This window comes from Strix uralensis, chromosome 6 (assembly GCF_047716275.1).
Source record: "Strix uralensis isolate ZFMK-TIS-50842 chromosome 6, bStrUra1, whole genome shotgun sequence".
Taxonomy (NCBI): domain Eukaryota; kingdom Metazoa; phylum Chordata; class Aves; order Strigiformes; family Strigidae; genus Strix; species Strix uralensis.
The window spans coordinates 24,808,878-24,822,935 of record NC_133977.1 but is presented as its reverse complement, the minus strand read 5'-3'; the positions used below and the strand labels follow the sequence as shown (position 1 = coordinate 24,822,935).

Below are 14,058 nucleotides of genomic sequence, written 5' to 3'. Positions count from 1 at the left end.
TTGATTTCAGGTCTCTGCTGCCACTCCAATGTTAGCAGTTAGGTTCTCCATTTTAGAATTCAGAGAAAAGTTTTGAAATATATCATTCGTTAAAGTATTAGTAACACCTCTATAATGAAAATAACAGTTGTGTAGCAATTAGTAAGGCTTGGCAGTTTCTTTGTAATATTTCTCTAATAAGAATGTGTGCTATTTGTTGCTAGTTTTTATTCCTGCTGTTGAATTGTACACAATCAGGCTATGGCTTGAGAGTCCTTATTGGTTACCCACTGTCTAGTATTCCCCTACATTGTATTTGACATTTAATGTGTAAGTGGGCCTCTGAATTTTTGGCTTTGTTTTCTGATTTTCTGGGGTTTTTTCCCCACTCGCATCCGTAGTAGTCTGAGGTCATTGGTATATTTTCATCTAATTCTCTACTACACAAAATCCAAGTGATACCTTTCATATATTCCACTTTTTGCTCAGTGCACATTACACTTTGTGAATTTTGCCTCTGAGTTTGCTGGAGGGTTTGAATGCAAGGGAATTGCTTTTTATTACTTTTTTAATGAATAGAACTGTGTTCCTAGTGTAATAGCAGTCAGTGTCATGGTGTGGTATTTCTGGTATTCTCGTATGTTTACTTTACTCTGTCATTCAGTTATTTTAGGACCCATGTGCTATATTTTCTTCAGCTATATATTAGATACAAATGTATTTCCTAGATCTCAAAATAGACATTTCGGCCTTATCTTCCACAACCCATCTTTAAGAGTTTGCCACATTTCATCTTGTGAAATGTTGGCTTACCTGTGCTTTTTTCCCACTCTTGGTTCTTCTATTTCTCAAATTGTTACTCAGTTTATTTTTGAAAAGGCACTTTGTTTTTTCCTTCCCTATCCTACAACTTTCTATACTGTTATATTTTCAGTGGCCTTTTCATTTCCATCTGTACTTTTTCTGGCTAATCTTAAAAAAAAAAAAAAAGTTAGTTTATGATATCTATGCTAACAATAGATGTATCCCTCTCAGACTTTTACTGTTAAGATTGTTTTCCAGTAAGCAGTTTGTCTGTCCTCCAAGATAGTTAACTGAACTCAGCTGTGAAGCAAAAAAAAATCTTAAGCAGACTTTTTAGCATTTTCCATCTCAAGTATCACAAAATTCTGGCCTTAAAAAATGCATTCGTACTATAATCATGTATATCTAACACGACAAGGCTAGCAGTTGTTGACCTGGGTCCGTTCCAGTATAATTATGAATGTAACTTTTTTAAGAGTTTGCAACTGCAGGAGAAGAATAAGATGATCAGCACAGAGTACGTATCAATTTGCTGTTTTAAGTATGTTACAAGCTAAATAGGACAGCTTTTCAGGAATTCTCATAGTCCTGGAGATAATAAGAAAACTGCAGGATACACAATACACAGTTATTAACTCATTGCCATTGTAAATCACATGAAATATGTTTTCTGCATGTAAATGGAGCCACTCCTGTCTCTCAATACGAGACATCCAGGGCAGTGAGAACGTCTTTTGCTCTGGAAAAGTATAACAGTTGGCCCTGGGAAATCTTTATACTTCTTGAAATCTTAAATGGCTGAAGTCTGCATTTATGATCCTGTATCCTGGAGACTTATATAACTGCTACCAACAGCAGACATAGGGCAGAAGGAGAGCAGTTCCAGGCAGGCGGCTAGAGCAGTGGTAGGGTCACTGAAATCTGCCCACCCCCGGAGATGGAACAAGACAGCCAAGGACCTTGACTTCCTGCTCTTCAGTCACAAAACTGTTGAGTTCCTCTATGAGCTTGGAGCTGTTGATCTGGTAAAAGTCTGTTAACAGCAAATGACAGCTGCTGCTGTCAGCTTGCACCTTTGCTATAACCTGGAAGGTCAAAACAGACACGTTGACTACACTCTTTATAAATATCTGACAAGACTCATGTTCCTAAAAGGAAAAATACTGGGACGGAGACAACTTTATCCTCGGTGCTTAAAGATGCCAGGCCAAAGTGATAAATCTGATTGAGAAATCACATTCATTGCAGGGATGCCAAAAATCACACTGAGGTAGCAATTGCTTCTTTTCTGCAACATAGGAAACTGCCAGATGATGCAACTTCCTATCAGGTGATATCAGTGGTCCCTACAGTCCAGGTTTTGTCTGTGCCATAAATTGGTAAACCTTATTCAAAGTATTTTAATATATTCCTGGTTGGAAGTCTTATTTATTTTTTTAACCTATTCACTGTAAAGATGTTAAATAATGATTTAAAAGAACACAAAACAAAACCAACTTTCTTCCACTGAAGGTGCACCAACACAACATAAGAGGCTGAAAAAACTGCAGTCTTTAGGGACTGTAGCCTGACGTACTCACTCATGGCTATTGTACTTCAGTTGGGGTGATAAATGTATCTACTTAATACTGTGAGGAAAAATCTAACTCGAACATTAAGTCCTGCAGCTGGTAGGTATTAAGCAGTTTAATTAAAAAAAAATTCATGAAGGTTTCTGAAATGCTGAAATCTTGAAAGACATTTGGTCTATAAAAATGCTCTAATAGAAGTCTTTAGTCCTGATGCCTTTTAGGTGGAACTCTTAGATAAAACAGTCACTTGATTACTGCTTCTACAAAAGAACTTCCAAACTTGATCATGTTGCAGAAATGGTGATGCTTGCACAGTTTCAGGGCATGTGACTACTGCAGTTATCCTTTGTACTCTCAGAAAGTTAGACTGGAAACAGTGTGTCTTTAAACACGAGTTGAAAACTGTGTGATCAAACTGTAACTCAGCAGTCCATTTTGATTATTGAAGTCATGGATTTATACCAGTGCATCCTAGAACTCTCCACTGTGGTTGTTTAATCTTCCTATGTGAAAGAAATGGCAGTGTTTCTTAGAAAGCATATTTCTGAATTGGAGGGGCTTACTTTCTGAAGCTTTAGAACATTAGTAAAAAGTTTGCTGTAAGAGGATAGTGGTTCAGGTTGTAACTTGATGAGAGTCTTGTATATATGCTGTGAAGCTTATTTTGGATGCTAAAATACATGATAGGATTTGGATTTAATTTCTTTAACACGGATTTCAAGGGAAGTGAAATCATTACTGTGTTTTTAGGGTTATGAGGAGGGAAATCTTCTGCAAAATGCTTCTATGTTCTTAATGTAGTCTGCTGTCATGGAACATATGGGGGGGAGAATGTGTTGTGTTCTGCTGGTAGAGAAGAGTCAACATAAGCAATAAAATTCCCAATGCTGTGCTGATGTTATCAGTGATGCTGGTACACAAAGAAGTAAATAATTCTTTTCAAGCTCTGCTGGATACACGTAAGGGAAAGAAGTCAATGCTGGCCAAATAGAAATGTACAGAATTATTAAAGGAGAATCAGTTTCTAGGCTTTAAGCTTATTTGGAACAGTGAAAAGTTACCATACAACCTAGAATTTAGTGTCCTTTTAAGCTTTAAATGACAGATCTAAGGTGGTATGTGTGGGATGTACACAGGTGGGAAGAAGTGTTGCAGTGGTTTCACTTCCTGTGGAATAAGATCCTAAACTGATGTTTAGCAATTCAAGGCAGACACCTTATTTTAGAATTTAGATATCTTCTTGCCTATAAGATTAAAAGTCCACCATGTATTTTATTCCAAGTAGTGCATTGAAAATGTATTGTGTTGTAAGTTGGGATGCTTCATAAACTAACTGCTATAAAATGTAAAAAATTGTTTATGTTGCTGCTTAGATCTATGTGTCTATTATATTTTTATTTGTCTCTGCTTGAATTAAAATACTTGTGTTTATGGGAGACAGGAACAAATTCAGAGATTGTGACAATGAAAGATTCATCTTCCAGTGGAAGATAAAAACTAAAAAGCTTGTCTGCTCCATTATGGAAATTGTGAAAGCAAGGAATGAGGCAGTGTTGCTGGTTTAGCAACAGTGGTGCTTTAGAAAGTTCTGTTGATGACAAGTCCAGTTAGGAAAGATGGTCTGTTTTCTCCTGACTGGATTTTACTCCTGTTTCAACTGCGTTGACTCAGTAAACTACTTTTTGGTTTATTGTGGTATAAAGGGGGACTAGAAGAACGAAATAATTGAAGAAAAAGAGAACATACTAGCTATCATGCTTGCTTCAAATATCTCTTAATTTTATTTATTTTTAAACTTTTTACTGGTCATCAGTCAAGTGAAATTTGTAAATTGGAAAATTAAACTATGAGAAAAGGTGTACTTAGTAACCAAGCAAGAGAAAATGGATGAAGTAGAGAGTATGTCAGTTTAATTAAAAATGAAAAAGCACCCTTATTTCTTCTGTTTGTCCAGCAATTTCTAACCACACCAAGCATAGCTCTGTGTACTTCTGAATTTCTCTCGGCATGGATCATGCTGCTGTATCTGAGCTGTCATGGAAACTGGCTGGACCAAAGCTGGTTTATGAAGCACATACAAGACAGCACAGGCAATCTCTCAAAGTATCTGCCACCTTCTAAGTCTTTTTTTTTTTTTTAAAAAAAAAACCAAGGTAATAAGCAGTTTGCTCTTTAAAATAAAACTTACTTTGTTTTATTTGAGAAACTCCATGCTCTGCTGGTGTTTTGGATGATGGCTGTATCAAGTATTACAGCGAACCAAAATTAATTGCTTTGATTATGCATCACTCATATGCATCATCTAATGCAACAGCAGTCAAGACATTCTTTTGCTGCTTGGCTGTACACCTCTCAGTACCTTAATTTGCCTGCCAAAGTTAATATGCTCGTTGATTTTGGTAATTAACCAGCAGTTTTGAGAAAGGTTGTGAAAGGAGAAAGAAACTCTGTATGTTTACTACAGAGGAGTATTTTTGTTTGCATACAGTAGCTCTTCTAATTCATAGTACCATTCAGTGGTATTTTCTGAAAGGAAGTGGACTTTCCTCTGAGACACCACCCTGGTGAGAAGGTTTATTTTATCTTAGAAAAATGAAGGTATTTTAAGATGTAGCAAGAATGTATCATTAAAAATGAGGTTGTTTTGAAGAACTGTTGTGCTAAAAATTATATGCTGTTGTACCTCATAGTATGTGTAAAGAGATTTCACTGTTACTCTGTGCTTGCTTTGCACCACTTGATCTAGGAAGTTGCTCCTGGTTATGGAGATACTTTTTAAGTGTCAGAAAGAAAGGAAACTGTACGTGGTGTCCTTCAAATTGACATGACAGGGCAAATGTGCCAGAAATAGGAGTGAAGGGTGGCACTGACAGCCTTACATTGACATGCTAGGGGTCACTGTATGAAGTCTGGAGGAGATTGCTAAGGTGCCAGAAATGAGAACAGCTTCTCACAAGCCTGTCCTTCAGTTATAAGCTGCTTTCTCAGTCCATCTGTTGAGCTGAGGATGTCTTCTTACCTTTCAAATAGATTTTGTCTGTTTTCCTGCATTTCACTGACTAAACTCTTATTGCAAAATATGGTTGTACCTTTGTTGAAAATGTCATTTAGGAATGAGTAAGTTTTTCATATTTGTGTAATTCAGGAACCCAAAGTATGTTATCCTTTCTGGCAGGCTACTGAAATCCATCAAGCCCCAGTATTTGGAACTGAGTAGTTAATGTGGCACTACTTGACGATAGTTTAGCTGTGACTGTGATGTATCCAGAGAAAGCAGGACATTTGGGGCCAGAGTAAAGAAATTTATTTGATTAAATTACATTTGATCTGGAAAGAAATACATAGAATTTATACTTAAGATTATCCTACCCCAGTGTTACTGACAGTAACTTCAGATGGAGAGCTTTAATTAGTATTACACTGTTTTCTCTCATAGATGTGCATTTTTAATTCTGCAGAACTTCTTCAGTAATGGCAGACTTCTATGGGAAGTTTGCAGCTATGTGTCATCCTGAGCTCAAATTAGAGGAGTTTGCATGGGCGAGGTTTATAGATCTTACCAAAGGAGTGATCACAAACCATCTACTTTCAAACCTAAAAGCCAATGCTGAGGCATTTAGAGTTGCTGCTGCTGTAGCTCATAAAATGCAAACCATGGCCTGTGAACCATGCTTTTTGTAAGAGCTGGAGTAGAGCATATATGGTCCACTGAACACATTTCATAAATCCTGGACTTGAGATCTTTTTTGGCACTAGACTGCAGAACCCTCTTTTTCTCAGCTGGTGTGGAAGCTGTTGCATTTCTGGTGTACTTGGAGAAACAGGAGCTTTTGCGTTTTATTGCAAGATACAGGATTCAGCCCTTTAAGGCATTGAGTGCAAGTTGCCCCTTTTTATTTCATGAAATTGAACAGTGCCGTCCCAATAATTATTTTGATTCATATCTGATTCATCCAACTGTGATACAGGATACTGAACATCAGATTAAGCTCAATACCTAACAAAATAATGTAGTTCTGTAAGGTGGGAGTGATTTGAAGTTCAAATCATAGGCTGTTTTGTGGAATATGGCTGGTTTTGGGTGGTTGTTGTGGGTTTTGGGGTTTGTTTTTCATTTGTTTGGTTGGGTTTTTTTTAATTCTGTGCAAGATCTTTATTTCAGTGCATATAACCTGTGTAAAAGTACTCAAGTTTAAACGCATATAGGGTAGAATAAACCAGGCTTTATGTAATTATTCCTTACTAATGATGAGGATGATTCGGAGTCCGAATTTCCTTAGAAGTTCCCTTTTACCGTAGATTCTGTGGGATGGGGAAGCATAAGAATGTTACTGTGAATTGCTTTTCCTATGAAGCAGATGTGGGATCTGACAGTTTACCCTTATCTACAGTTTGTCAGCAGGTTCTTGATTCTGTTTTCGTTTGGATTCACAAGGAACCTTTTATTAGAGAAGAGAGAGCCCTTGCTTACCTCAACCCCCTTGGGTGGAAGAGACTGCTAAGCGTTTGCATATCATTCTCCCACTGTCGTTTCAAAGAGAGTTGAATTTGGATTCTCCCGAATAAGTCTGGTCTGTTACAGGAGGGGTACCAGAAAGTATGGTGTCATTTGGAGCTCTTCCTACTATGGAGTGACAAGGGAGGTCTGGGTTCTGTCAACTGTGAAACTCTTGGGTGATCTTTAACTCCTTTCATGATAGTAAAAAGGCACTTCCTCAGTACTATGTTTGGGCAGAAATTCAACAAAATGGCTCTGACAAAGACTTCCTTCTATTTAGTAAACCTGTAAGAAGAGAGTATGGGATGGAATATAATTTAGCTACCTAAAAATGTCAAACTAGAATTAGGGAATCCCAAATTCCACTGTGGGGGATTGAAGCCCTCCCCCCAACCTTGAAGAACTGATTACTGTGGCTGTCTTTCCTACAGCATGAAGACTGCTTGCTTCTATTGTCTCCTGCAGAAACAACACTTTCCTGCTAACTGGTTTAACTATATCGTGTCCTTGAACATGTTTTCCTCTAACCTCCTTTCAGGATTTTAGGAGTGCTCCACAGTGTATACAACGACATCCAGAAAATGTTACAATAGTACTCTTTTTCTGATCAGTTTTTGTTCTTTCCATCTGTCAAACATTTGTTTTTTCTTTTTTCCCTAGTGTTACTGCAGCAAAAATGCCTGCCTTTTGTTTATGTCTTCCTACACTAGCATCGTGACATCATCAATGATATCGCCAGGGGAAAAAAATATGCATAGCTGTAGCTAAACCAGCTGTTCGTTAGCAACCCATCTAGTCTGCTTTCATTTCTTCTCATTAATGTATACGCAGTTGTGTTTCCTGCTTAAGAGATGTAGAAGGATCTCAGTCACAAACCATCTGCTTGGTCTGTGTTGGGGTAGACAAAAATGGTGGCACTTTAAAATACACTCATCCTTGATAATGGAATTTTTTATTAAACAAAATGAATGTGAGAGTCTAGAAGATGTGCATCACTGGATTTAGTTGTGGGTAATTCTGAATCCTTTACTACCTATCTTTTATAATTCAGTGTAATCACAGAGGCTGCGTATCAACTGTTAGAAAACCTTAATAATACACGATGAGCAAGATGCCGAGAACAATAAAGAAGCGGGGAGTTTTGTCATTGGTTTGCATGATGACACAGTAAAGCGCGTGAATCTGTGTTTGTCACGCTTGTCCCTTCTTCCATGCAAATCAGTGCAAAACTTCCACTGACTTCCATAGGACCATAAGAATGCCAACAATGAGCAACAAGCTGTTATTTATTCTAACGAGGGAGATCTTAAATAGAATAAGTAGGTATTTCATTTGTGGAATGTTAATGAGAAAACAGTTTCTTTTTGCTGTCTTATATATTCAAAATGCTATGAATTATTCCAGAGATAATTGACTATTTCATAGAATAGCTGCATCTTTGCAATGTTAATATTATGGTTAATTATGTGTTCAGTACTAGTTTTCAGGGTTCATTTATCATCACTAGCTGGGAATTCACTCTGCAGTAGGAGTTAAGGTATCTCCAAATATTCCAAAATGGGTCCCTGATACTGATAATGTACCAGTTAAAAAAATCATTAAATATTTATCTTTTTATGTAAGTGCTTTTGTAATTTTGAATTTAGATATTCAGTTATTCCAGTATAAAATATTAGGGTTTTAACCAATATAAAATGTTACTTAAATTTATAATTTTGTGTTTAAAAAACCCTATAAAACCAAAACTCAAACCAACCAAACAAACCCCCACAGACAAAACCCCCCTGAGTATCGACAACTATTATCAAGAGATTAGACATCATTGTACTATATAATTTGTCATTAGGATTTGAGACTAATCCTTGCTCAAATGGCCAATTCTTATTCACCTAAGTAGTCTCACTGAAACCAGCAAAACCAATTTTATGACTAAAGATTGCAGGATAATGCCCTTGACTGATGAGACAAATTTAAGAAGGTGCTGCTTTTTAGGAACAATTTTTCATTCAGAAGCTCATCCTCTACGTAAAGAATAAACACTGTCAGAATAAGTGTTGGCAAAATATTACCTCTTCAGAATATTAATTTCAGTGTGCGCTGTGTGTGGAGCGATGCAGACAATGCACAGTTTTTGCCACTCCCCGCAAGAAAAAATTGCTTTTAGCAATTCTCTTGAATTTCTACTTGAACCTGTGTTACAATGGGAGTAATAATAATAATAATAATAATTTTTAAAAAGTTGAGGGATTTCCATAACGACTGCTGTCTTAATGAGGTAAAGAAGCTTTAGAATTTGTTATTCCTTCCTCATAGTAGACCTCAGCTGATAAAAATATCCATAGCCGGTGAAATCAGTGGCATGCCTGGCTTTCTCAGACAAAACTCCCATGTGATCACCCAGGCAGGCTCAGTGAGCCTGAAGCTGCTCAGCAAGCAGTAGGTAATGAGTCTTTGTGCAGAGCGAAGCTCTTGTGGCTGAACAATAAAGCATATGGTACCAGCAATAAAACACAGTGCTGGGAAATTTAAGAAGATTCTCCGGGAACTAGGAAGACAGTGAATATGTCAAACGTTATAAAATGATGATCAATCTGGTTTGGTTCCTAATTAATAAAAACAGTGCATGGATTGGAAAAACAACAGTTTGAACAGGTCAGTTGTTTTATAGATTCTTCACACACTTCAGTATTCTAAATATAAGCGGTGTTTTTGCTGTTTCCTTATTATTACTAAAGCCAGGGATTTTTGCATTTTGTAAGGCGGGTTTGTAAAGGATGCACATCGATGTGATACCAAACTAAATAAATCGTGTAAGTTCTGTAATCAGATTCATTGTAAAAATGTTTTTATTAGTATTCCTATACAATTCAGACTTCAATTGTGCATGAAAAACTGGATAGCAAGTAAAATTAAATTTATGCTGGATGGATCATTTACCAATATCATAAAATATTTAGTAACAACAATCTATTATTCTGCTATGTATTCAGGACTAATTCTTTCTCAGTAGGAGATTTGTAGTGTCTGTGTTTGGTTAAAAATAATGCAACATTGGAGCATACCTAACAGTGCACTTATATTTGGTTTTTTGCTCCACATTTTTCTTGGATAATTTTGAAAGTGGTGTTTTGTGTTATTTTTAATGCAATTTTATACACACAGGAATGATACCTTATAACCCTCTGCATTTATTTCACTCTGATATTAATGCAAAGTATGTTGTTTTTCAAGCAAGTACTTGCTTCTCATTAGTAGTTCTTAGTTGATTATACATATTATTTTTTAAAAACTGCCCCCCAAAGATTTTAGTGGCCTGTGCTTGTCTTGCAGAGGATAGACATTTCTCTGTCATAATCACATAGAAATTAAGCATGTAAAAGTTTTTATCCATAAATCTTTTTATAGTACTGTTTTTCTTTCTTCTCTAGCACTCAGAAATCATGAGCTAAATATGCTGGCAATGCCTCAGAGAAATAGATCTGTTGATTTTTTTTTGAGAATATTTCAGTGGTAGTGAGATTGATCCCTTGAAAAGAGATTGGGGAAATAAAGAAACGAAACCCAAAATATAGAGAACGAGATGTCATTTTCATGTGAACTTCTGATTTCAGTTGAGAAATGATGTTTATAAATACCCATCTGAGTAGTTGCAGAACATTTATGTTGCTCCTGTGCGAATGTGGGTAGTAGATGCCGGTGGAGCCCAGGCCCGGGGCAGCTGGGGGGGGCTGCCCGGGATGATGTGCGTGCTGCTGAGCGGCACCGCCGGCCCGCCGCCGCGATGCGCTCGCGTTCTCTGCGCACACTTCCACTATTGTGTCTGTGCGTGATGCTAATTCACGTGGGGGAGCTGAAACAAGCCGCGCATAAAGGGGAGCCCTCGCTCGCCGCCCGCCCTGCCCGCCTTAATTAAGCACGGGGAGGGAAGGAGCAGGAAGCCCGGGCTCTGGCTGCGCAGCCGGGGGGCTGCGGGTCTCCCTGGAAACCGCCACGGCGGCGGCGCCCGGGCTGGCTTTCGGGCGGGGGCGCCGCCGCCTGGCACCGGGGCGGGGGGGAGGGGGGTGTCTACAGCCCCGGCCGCGCTGCGGCGGGGTGGGGGGGCGGGGGCCCGACCGCGGCCGCCCCTGCGGGCCGCCGTCCCCGCGGGCCGGTCCCAGCATGCCTTGCGGCGGGGCGGGCCCATGGCAATAAGGAGGCGGGGCGGGCGCGGCGGGGGCCGTTCGTTCCGCCGCGGGGGCCGTTCCGCCGCCCGGCGCCGGCGCTGCCTCCAGGTACGGGGGCGGGGGCGGCCGGGGCGCGCGGGATGAAACGCAGCGGCGCGGCGGCTCCTCGGCGGCGGGCGGGCTCGGGCTCTCCGGGGAGCGGTGCGGGGCGAGGCGGGAACTGCCCTGGCACGGACCTGGGGTGGCCCTTCCTCGGCAGGGGGCTGCTGAGCCCGCGCTCTGCCGCATGCGGGGCTTCCGTGTGCAGAATCTTCCAGTTCTAAATACTATTAAAACCGAAGTGAAGGGGCTTTGCAGTCACTGTGTTAAAACATTTCTTCTGTAAAAAGTAACGGTCGATCAGAAAACAGATACAGTTGGGCATCTCTGAAAGCGGGCTTGTTCGTGTTTTAGACAATAGATCTGAAAGGATGGGTTAAAGTACTTGTTTCATCACGCTTCTCGTATGCAACCTGCAGTTTGTTTAATGGAGAACACTGGTAAAATCATAACACCGACAGTCTTTACCGTCAGATCGGATGAGAGACACTGAACGTGTCACTCCACGCTCATTTAAATGGAGAAAATAAAGCAGCCTATAGTCACGCAATTGTCATATAATTACCATGTCTGTCTGAGTACAGCAGATTTTAAGTTTAGATTTATGAGGCAGTTAGCTACTCACTGTAAGTACGTACATAGATAAAATTAACAGTGTGCACTAAAATAACAGTAGGAACATCCCTACAGAACAGCATTCCTGCTGTTACAGTGAAATCACAACTTTGCACTACACCTGCCTTTTCCATATATGCACGCAAGAAACAAATAACCAAACGTTTTTCCTGCAGATCAGATGCTTCATGTTCTAAAGAGCTCCCAGTATTATTTCAAGAACTTTAAAGAAAAAGATCTGAAGGATTCCAGAAGCAAACAGGTGTTCTGTGTTGCTGCCAAGTTATGGTAGTTCTGAAATACACTTCTTTTTCCTCATCAAAACTCTGTTGAAACTAGGGTTTATATAAACATTTTGTGCTGCAATTTGAATGCTGTATGTTGAGCTTCTTTAAGCATTGTAGATAGAACCGAATCTTTCTGCGTGCGTCAGACGTTTGGGAGACAGAGGCATGATTCTGATCTCCTGTATTACTGAAGTTCAGTGTTAATTCTACTAGTTTAATTTACTTCTAGATCTGAGAAGCCCAAGTCCGGTGTGTAATGTTTTGGTTTGAGCATGCACAGTGTTTATTGTGTTTCTTAGAGTTTCAGTCTCATTTGTTTGTTGGAAAAAGGAATTTGCTTTTGTTGAAAAACACGTTGATTTGGACAGATGCAATAGTGAAATACTAAAGTTTAAGTTTAACGGAAGACATAAGTCATGGTTTAGGGTATGTGAGGGTAAATGTTTGGAAATTAATTTCAAAGCTTAAATATTTTCCCTGAAATAGCAACAGATGATTCTGCCATCCAAAATTCTTACTTGCTCCTAGAAAGGTACTTCTGGTAACTGAACCTTGAAGTTTAGGGTTTTTTTCCCCCTGAACAAGCAGATGGAAGGTCAGGCTGAAGCGAGGCAGGTGTAATCTATTGCAAGATTGGTAAAGCTGTCTGAAAGAGAAATTTACGTGTAGTCCGTCAATATCTCTTTGTCCTTGCTCTGAACTATTTATGATGCTGAGAAAAACGGGATTATAAACGTGCCATTCCCTCAGTAAAACACCATCACATCTTTCAAATGTTGATGTCATTTGAAGTCCCACTGGTGAGTTTTGATCACTGTTGCTTCATTGCTCTTTGTAGGTTTTTGTGACCCTGAAAAAGGGATTGAATGTAGATAAAAGACAGATATGACTCATCTACAAATGCACACAAGCCAAAAATATTTGCTGGGTTAAAACAGCTCTGGGAGAAATAGCATGGCTTTAATATCTCCATCTCTCCACAAATATGGATCCATTATTTTAATGAAACTTGTGATAAATGGGACTTGTGAGTAATTGCTAACAAAAAAATTCTGGAAAATTGTGAGCTTTTTCCTCTTTCAGATTTACATATAATTCTCTTCAACAACTCCCCTGCCTCTAGTCTTATCCCCCACCCTCCAAAAAAGTTTACATTTCTACGACATCTGCTTCAGTTCTCCATCACTTTGTATCTTTTTTCCCACAAGGAAATAGGGAAAATTGGAAAAGAAACATAAATGTGTATCACCATAAAAATTTGGTGGAAAATCTGCTTAAAATTGTCTAAAAGTGAAATTAGGAGTAAAAGGAAGATACCAGAGTTTTTCAGGGTTTTGTAGGTTTAAATGCAAAAATATAAGTAAGGATACTTCTTAAAACTTACCATCAAAATGCATTGGACCACTTGCATTTAGGCTTTCTGATGAAAAGGCTTTTGGTTACTACTTCATAAATAATTTAATGAAATATTTAACTTGATGTCTTGATTCAGTTTGGGGCTGGTTAGTATCCTGCTCTTTTATAAGCAATAGGGATTTGCATATTTATTTTATTGTCTAGTGTGAAGTAGGAAGTATGGGCTATGTGGTTTGGAGCCTGACCCTCATCAGTCTGAGGGATGTGGGCAGGAACTAGAACATCATTTACTGATTGTAACGTCACCATCCCATGTAGTCCTTGGATTTTGATGAGGAAATGCAATCAAGTGATTTGGTTATGTAGGGTCAGGCTTCAGGGTAAATAAGCCTCTGTGGTAGTTGTAGCTTTCATTAGCATGCTGCCCCTTCGAGGAATAGCGAGAGGAATTTGGGGTCGTGCTACATTTATTTATTTCATACTGGTAAATCATTTCTGTGCGTGCCTATAAATAAGTCATGCTTTTTGTCTGTGCTGCAAATCAGGATAAATTGGTCTGTGTTGAGCTCTATGCTGCTGCAGCTATTCTGGTGTCAGTACCAGAGCTAGCTGGTCCAAAGCTGACCTGGGGATCTGTAGCACCCTGCCCTAAAAGCACTGTTTGCTTAAAGCAGCAAGAACTCGGC

At 39.1% G+C, this 14,058-nt stretch overlaps 1 protein-coding gene across 2 annotated transcripts in view; it reads left to right on the top strand.

The window, feature by feature from the left end:
• CSRNP3 (cysteine and serine rich nuclear protein 3) overlaps positions 1 to 14,058 on the top strand; it is a 110,863-nt gene that overhangs the window by 53,873 nt on the left and 42,932 nt on the right. Inside the window, exon 1 of one of the 2 annotated variants that reach the window (XM_074873311.1) lies at positions 11,060 to 11,123. The exons of the other annotated variant lie outside the window; for it this stretch is intronic. The gene's annotated coding sequence lies outside the window, so the exon portion shown is untranslated. Of the gene's footprint in view, positions 1 to 11,059; positions 11,124 to 14,058 lie in introns of those variants that run through there. 2 annotated transcript variants of the gene reach the window in all.